The sequence below is a fragment of the Rattus norvegicus genome, chromosome 17 (genome assembly GCF_021556685.1).
Source record: "Rattus norvegicus strain SHRSP/BbbUtx chromosome 17, alternate assembly SHRSP_T2T, whole genome shotgun sequence".
NCBI classification, from domain to species: Eukaryota; Metazoa; Chordata; class Mammalia; order Rodentia; family Muridae; genus Rattus; species Rattus norvegicus.
This window is the reverse complement of record NC_141550.1, coordinates 62,528,937-62,535,366: the sequence shown is the minus strand read 5'-3', so window position 1 is coordinate 62,535,366 and position 6,430 is coordinate 62,528,937. Positions and strand designations below refer to the sequence as shown.

Genomic DNA, 6,430 nt, shown 5'->3' with positions numbered 1-6,430 from the left:
TTGTGCCTCACCTAGAGTCTCCAGTTCTGCCTCTCTTTGTGGTGCCCACATTCTTTTGTTTCTTTTTCTCCTCCATTTCTCTACCAGTTACTTGTTCATTTTAGTGGAGCCTGGGGTTGTCCCAGGAGTGATCTCGGGAGTGCTATGACCCATTGGTGCATTCTGGCACCACACAAGGTTAAATAACTTGGACCGTCTCTGTTCTCGCAGGCCTGTGCAGTGGCGCTGGATTGGTGGTGATCTCAGACTAGCTCCTTATCCAGGCTAGCCCCATGCCACCTGTCTGGTGGTTATCCTGGGTTCACTCTTTGCCTTCCTGAGTGGCCCCCTATCATCTGTTTGGGTCTCAATCCCAAATAGGGTTTGTGCTCATTCCATGCTCTGAAGACCATTTGGCCTGTGCACTGATGAACAGTGGTCATTTTCAGGGAATATTAGGCAACTAACCACTCATGTGTTCACAGGTCAGAACACCGAACATAAACAACCTCTGTTCTCTCTGCCACCTACTGATGCACAGTTCATGTGACTCAGCAGACACACGTGCACTGCCCCTTGGGGCAGGAGGTAGTTAGTACACTTTTTAAACGTAAAGATAATGGCAGTGGTTGATTCCAGATGGGACAGCCTAAGGTCCCACAAAAGCACATAAGAGACAGTGATGACAGTGGTCCACAGAAACTAACTCAGATTTAATAATTTCAGGAAGTTTTTCCTAGGAAAATATTGCAGAGTATTATTGTCCTTACTCCAATAACCTTTCCAAGTTTAGGGGTTCTTAAATATTCATACTTATGTACATGTATTTGTATGTGTGTGTGTATTTGTGTGTGTGTGTGCGTGCGTGTGTGTGTGTGTATGTGTGTGTGTATTTGTGTGTGTGTGCGTGCGTGTGTGTGTGTGTGTGGGTGTGTGTGTGTGCGTGTGTGTGTACATGTATTTGTGTGTGTGTGTGTGTGTGTATGTGTGTGTGTGTGTAGGTGTGTGTGTGTGTGCATGTGTGTACATGTATTTGTGTGTGTATTTGTGTGTGTGTGTGCGTGTGTGTGTGTGTATGTGTGTGTGCGTGTGTGTGTGTGTGTGTGTAGGTGTGTGTGTGTGTGCATGTGTGTACATGTATTTGTGTGTGTATTTGTGTGTGTGTGTGCGTGTGTGTGTATATGTGTGTGTGCGTGTGTGTGTGTATGTGTGTAGGTGTGTGTGTGTGTGCATGTGTGTACATGTATTTGTGTGTGTATTTGTGTGTGTGCGTGTGTGTGTGTATATGTGTGTGCGTGTGTGTGTGTGTGCGTGTGTGTGTACATGTATTTGTGTGTGTATTTGTGTGTGTGTGTGCGTGTGTGTGTATATGTGTGTGTGTGCGTGTGTGTGTGTGTGTGTATATGTGTGTGTGTGTGTGTGTGTGTGTATACCCTTGCATCTTACATATCTAATTAGGTTGAATTCTATGTAAAATGGTCTCCTATGAAACGCATGGCCCTTTCCAAGGAGTGTCGACCCTGAGGTGGGGCTTAGGTTCTTGTGCTAGAGAGAAGGTTCAATTCCTGATACTCATGGCAAATCACAACTCCCTATAACTCCAGTTCCAGGGCACCTAACATCCTCTTCTGGCTCCCTTGGGATCCAGGGACACATGTGGTGCACAGATATTCTTGCAGGCAAAACTCTCATACACATAAAATGAAGTAAATATTTTCTATGTAAAGAGTGGCTTCTTGCTTTCTTGCCTGCTCTCATTAAATTCTGACTGCATAATGTCCTATGGTTCCATCTGAGTCTTTCTCTTTAGAGAACACAAAACAAAAATTGCTGCTTGTCAGGGACTGGACTGCCGGACTAGTCAGATTCCTGAGAAGGGCTTGACCTTTTCAAAGAAAGAACATGTCCCCGGAAGACTGTTGCCTCCTTGTCTAAGGAGAATATCTTGCGGTTTAGAGATTCACCTTATGTCCTTGGGCACTTTCCAGTACAGCCCCCCCCCCCCCCGCCCTAAGCTTCAGTTCCTGCTTCAATTCCTGCTTCAGAGCTTTAAATGCTGTACATTCCTCTCAATAAACAGACCTTGACAAGGACACTGCTTGGTCTTGCTCCTCTTTCTTGCCCGTTCTCCTGCAGGTGTGGGTCCCCCTTGACCCCCACAAATAACTGGGTCCCCGCTGGCGGGGGCAGCTGCTGGTGTGGACACAAGAAGCCACTCAGTTTTCTGGCCATTCAGTTATCAAATGCTTCATAGTGCAATACTATGCACTCGCTTCCTACTTGTTTCAGCAAGGTATGCTTTAAACTGTAATGTCCTTTTTCTGTTTTAGATTCTTTAAATTTTCTGTAAAATTGATGTTTTATTTTGGCTAGCAGTTAAGGAGCTCTTAATGATGAGTAGGAACAAAACAAGGTCATTTTTAAGATGAAATTATTAATTAAAATGGGGGAAATATAAAGGATGGGATTATTTGAAAAATTAGATGCAAGGATATTTTCATATAAGCCCTCTGGATTTTTTTTTACATACCCAGTTCTTAAATGCCCGGTGTGTCTCAACACAAGAACTCAGTAGATTTTCAAAACAATACTTTTCAGAAAAAAAAGCAAATAAAAGAGTTCATTTCAAATCATGCCTACCTTAATTTGAGTATATACTGATTTCACTTTACTGGTTAGATCTAATTTTTTCAAAAGTACTTACCAAGGCACGTCATATAAGAGCATTTCTAGCCACGGCTTAATGAAAAGTTAAAACTGGAGGATGTCACTTGCAAACCAAAGTTCTAGATAAACAAGGATCATCTATATCTAGACACTCTGTTCCTTCCCATCTAACTCGACAAGGAGCAGTTTCAATTTGAGGAAGAAAACAGCTTCTCCTACGACAGGGTGGTTTCACACCCTATACACTCATTATTCTTAGCTCCTCTCCATATCTGTGCTGATGTAGCCAAGGCATGTGAAGGTTCATCTTTGTTGAGTCAGGGAGAATAATTTATTTTCATTTAACCCATGATTGCAAAACTTTAAGACTGTGATGAAGAAATACTTTCATATTTCCATATTTCCCATAATGACTAACTCTTCTTCAGTGTTGTCTTTTCTCTAGATAAGAAAGTTTATCAGTATGTCTGGCTGTATTTATAGGTCATGCCAACTTCTAAATTTTACCCATTCTCACCATGAGACAGTCCTTAGATATCTATTTTATTATTAAATGCCAAGTGATCACTAATAGCAATTGTCTGTGTTCCTCTAAGATTGTGTAGCTAAAAAGAAGAGAGTCCACAAGAGGTACTGGGATAGAGCTCTGAACTATCAACAAATACTGGAGCAAAAAACATTTTACTTGTGGTAGCGTAGCAAGTTAATATAACTGATACAGGGAATGTTGGATTCACTTTGGAATTCTTGACCTTATTAATAAGATATTGAAGAATGAAAATGCAAGAACTAGTTAGAGTTTAAAAGAAAGACCTCAGGTCACAAGCTATAAAACACAGATGCCCAAGGTAGATAAAGGAGGAGAGAAATAAAGAGGGCATGCCATTTAAACTGGAGGTCAGACACATGGGGAACAGGAAGCCACATGGCCTGGAGGCAGGTTTTAGAGAAAGAATAAGGAAGTCCAAAATGCTGGGGGGGGAAGTCCAAACTAATTAAGAAAATATGCTTTTTAAGGAGTCAGGAAGGAAAAAAAGAAAGGTTTCACTCTCCTGAATAATTCAGAAAACCAGCTGAGTTAGGACTACATGTGGTCTAGAAACTGCAGTACTGGGTGTGGGGTGTGTGTGTGTGTGTGTGTGTGTGTGTGTGTGTGTGTGTGTTCAGGGCCTATGTCCTGGAAAGAAGAAGTTCAGTATCTCATTAAAGGACTATCTCTTCCAACTGTGCCTTTATCACGGCTGAAGGGGAGCCCACATTCCTAGGGATAGTCATTTAACCAATTGACCCAGCACAACTGTAGTATGATGTCTCCACCAAAGCCAGGGATTCTATTTATTCTTTTGACCTTGATCTTTTCTACTGTAACATAGTCCCAAGAAAATGGTCATAGAAAAGATCATTGTCAGAGTGAAACCCTAGGTTGCATAAAAGCTTTGGCTTTATGGCATGTGGATGAAATGGAAACTATAGGATTCTTTTGAAAGTCAGTTGTGTTGGATGGTGTTTTGCAGGGGCAAACATGTGAAGAAGTGTTTCCTGAAGTGGAGATAAGTGAAAGGCTAAGGCAGATTCATGAAGGAATGTTTGGCTGAAGCAGACACAGGTGACAATGAAAGACCCCCCCTTAAAAGGAAAATTATATGATCTTAAAGTCCACAACTATAAAAGTAAAAAGTAAGTCTTAAGATTCACAGACTCAGAGCTAAAACACCAATCAAGTCCCTGTAACCATGCATCTGCTTCTGTATGCCTGCTTCTGCTCCCCAGAAACCTATAAAAACCCGTCCCTGATCTTGCTGGGTGTGCCAGTCCTTCCGAGCTGACTGAGACGCCCGCAGGTACCTGTGTATCTGGACAATAAACCCTCTTGCTGATTGCATCTGGTGGTCTCGGCCTGGTCATTGGGCTTGGGGATCTCCTTCCCGAAGGAAGATTCTCTCTGAGGGTCTTTCAAAAAAATGTTCTACTAAAGCAAGTATGTGAAAGGACATGTGTTAAAGGATCCTTTGCTAACAACACACATGTATTGGTCTCCCTTACACTGCATAGTTGAGCTCCATATGTCAGGACTCCATAGAGAGAAACACACCAAAAAACTTCTGGTGGTATTCTGCAGTTTCTTGCCACTTCTGTGAACTCGGACTGATTGACAGAGTGTCTGGAGAGGAAGTAACTAATACTCAGATTGAAAGGTAGAAGTTTAAAGGTTGCCCCCCTAGACAAAAGTTTAGAGCAGAAAGAAAGAAACTAGTTGAGCCCTGGAACTGCGATTACACCAACCAGTTCGACAACTCTCTCCCAGGAACTAGCTGACCATAAAGTTAGATTAAAATCTTAAAGAACAATCTTGAGAAGGAGGAAGCTTCTCCCAGGAACTGACGGACCATAAAGTTAAACAATTTTGAGAAACAGGAAGCTTCTTCTTGTGAATTTTCACTGGTATTCTCAATGTTTTCTAATGACGCCCTCCCTACCCCCTTGGGTTGTGGTTTCTTCCTTTAAATTCCCCTTCTCTTACCTACTGGTGGTCGAACTCTACTGCCTCTGTGTGGATATGAGTCTCGACCCCAGTGCACTGGTTCCTATCAATAAACCTCATGTAAATTACAGTAAGGATGGTCTTATGTGAGTTTTGGGGGTGGGGGGTCATGTCATGCCGAGGCTTGAGTGAGGGTCTCCCTGCTCCGGGCGTCTTTCAAGATCTTGTAACATTGACTTACCCCAGAAAATATTCATTCTTCATTTTGTTTAGGAAAATTCTCAATGACCATTTTGGAAAGATAATACTGAAAGAGGAAAAACCATGGCAGTAGATACTGAAACAATGAAGTTGCTGAAATTATTTTAAGTCATATTTTGAGAGTATTTCCCCCAAAGAAATACAGGAAAATACAGATAAACAAGTAGAAGTCCTTAAAGAAGAAACACAAAAATCCCTTAAAGAGTTACAGGAAAAAACAACCAAATAGGTGAAAGAATTGAACAAAACCATCCAGGATCTAAAAATAGAAATAGAAACAATAAAGAAATCACAAAGAAGAAAACTCTGGAGATATAAAACCTAGAAAACAGATCGGGAGTCATAAACACAAGCATTACCAACAAAATACAAGAAATAGAAGAAAGAATCTCAGGGTCAGAAGGTACCATAGAAAACATTGACACAACCACCAAAGAAAATGTAAATTCAAAAAGCTCCAAGCCTAAAACATACCAGGATATCCAGGGCACAATGAAAAGATCAAACCAAAGGATAATAGGTATAGAAGAGAGTGAAGACTCCCAACTTAAAGGGCCAGTAAAGATCTACAACAAAATTATAGAAGAAAACTTCCTAACCTAAAGAAATAGATGCCCATAAACATATAAGAAGCCTACAGAATTCCAAATAGTTGGACCAGAAAAGAAATTCCTCCCATCACATAAAAGTCAAAATGCCAAATGCACAAAACAAAGAATATTAAAAGCAGTAAGGGAAAAAGGTCAAGTAACATATAAAGGCAGACCTATCAGAATTACACTAGATTTCTCACCAGAGACTATGAAAGCTGGAAGATCCTGGGCAGTTGTAATACGGACCCTAAGAGAACACAAATGCCAGCCCAGGTTACTATATCCAGCAAAACTCTCAGTTAACATAGATGGAGAAACCAAGATATTCCATGACAAAACCAAATTTATAAAATATCTTTCCACAAATCCAAACCTTCAAAGGATAATAGATGGAAAACTCCAACACAAGGAGGAAAATGACACCCTAGAGAAAGCAAGAAAATAATCT

At 41.1% G+C, this 6,430-nt stretch overlaps 1 non-coding gene across 1 annotated transcript; it reads right to left on the bottom strand.

The window, feature by feature from the left end:
- Positions 1–430: 430 nt before the first annotated feature.
- LOC120097995 (small nucleolar RNA SNORA17) lies at positions 431–565 on the bottom strand. Its single transcript, XR_015642073.1, has one exon. It is a non-coding gene; the product is annotated as a small nucleolar RNA SNORA17 (small nucleolar RNA).
- Positions 566–6,430: the final 5,865 nt, after the last annotated feature.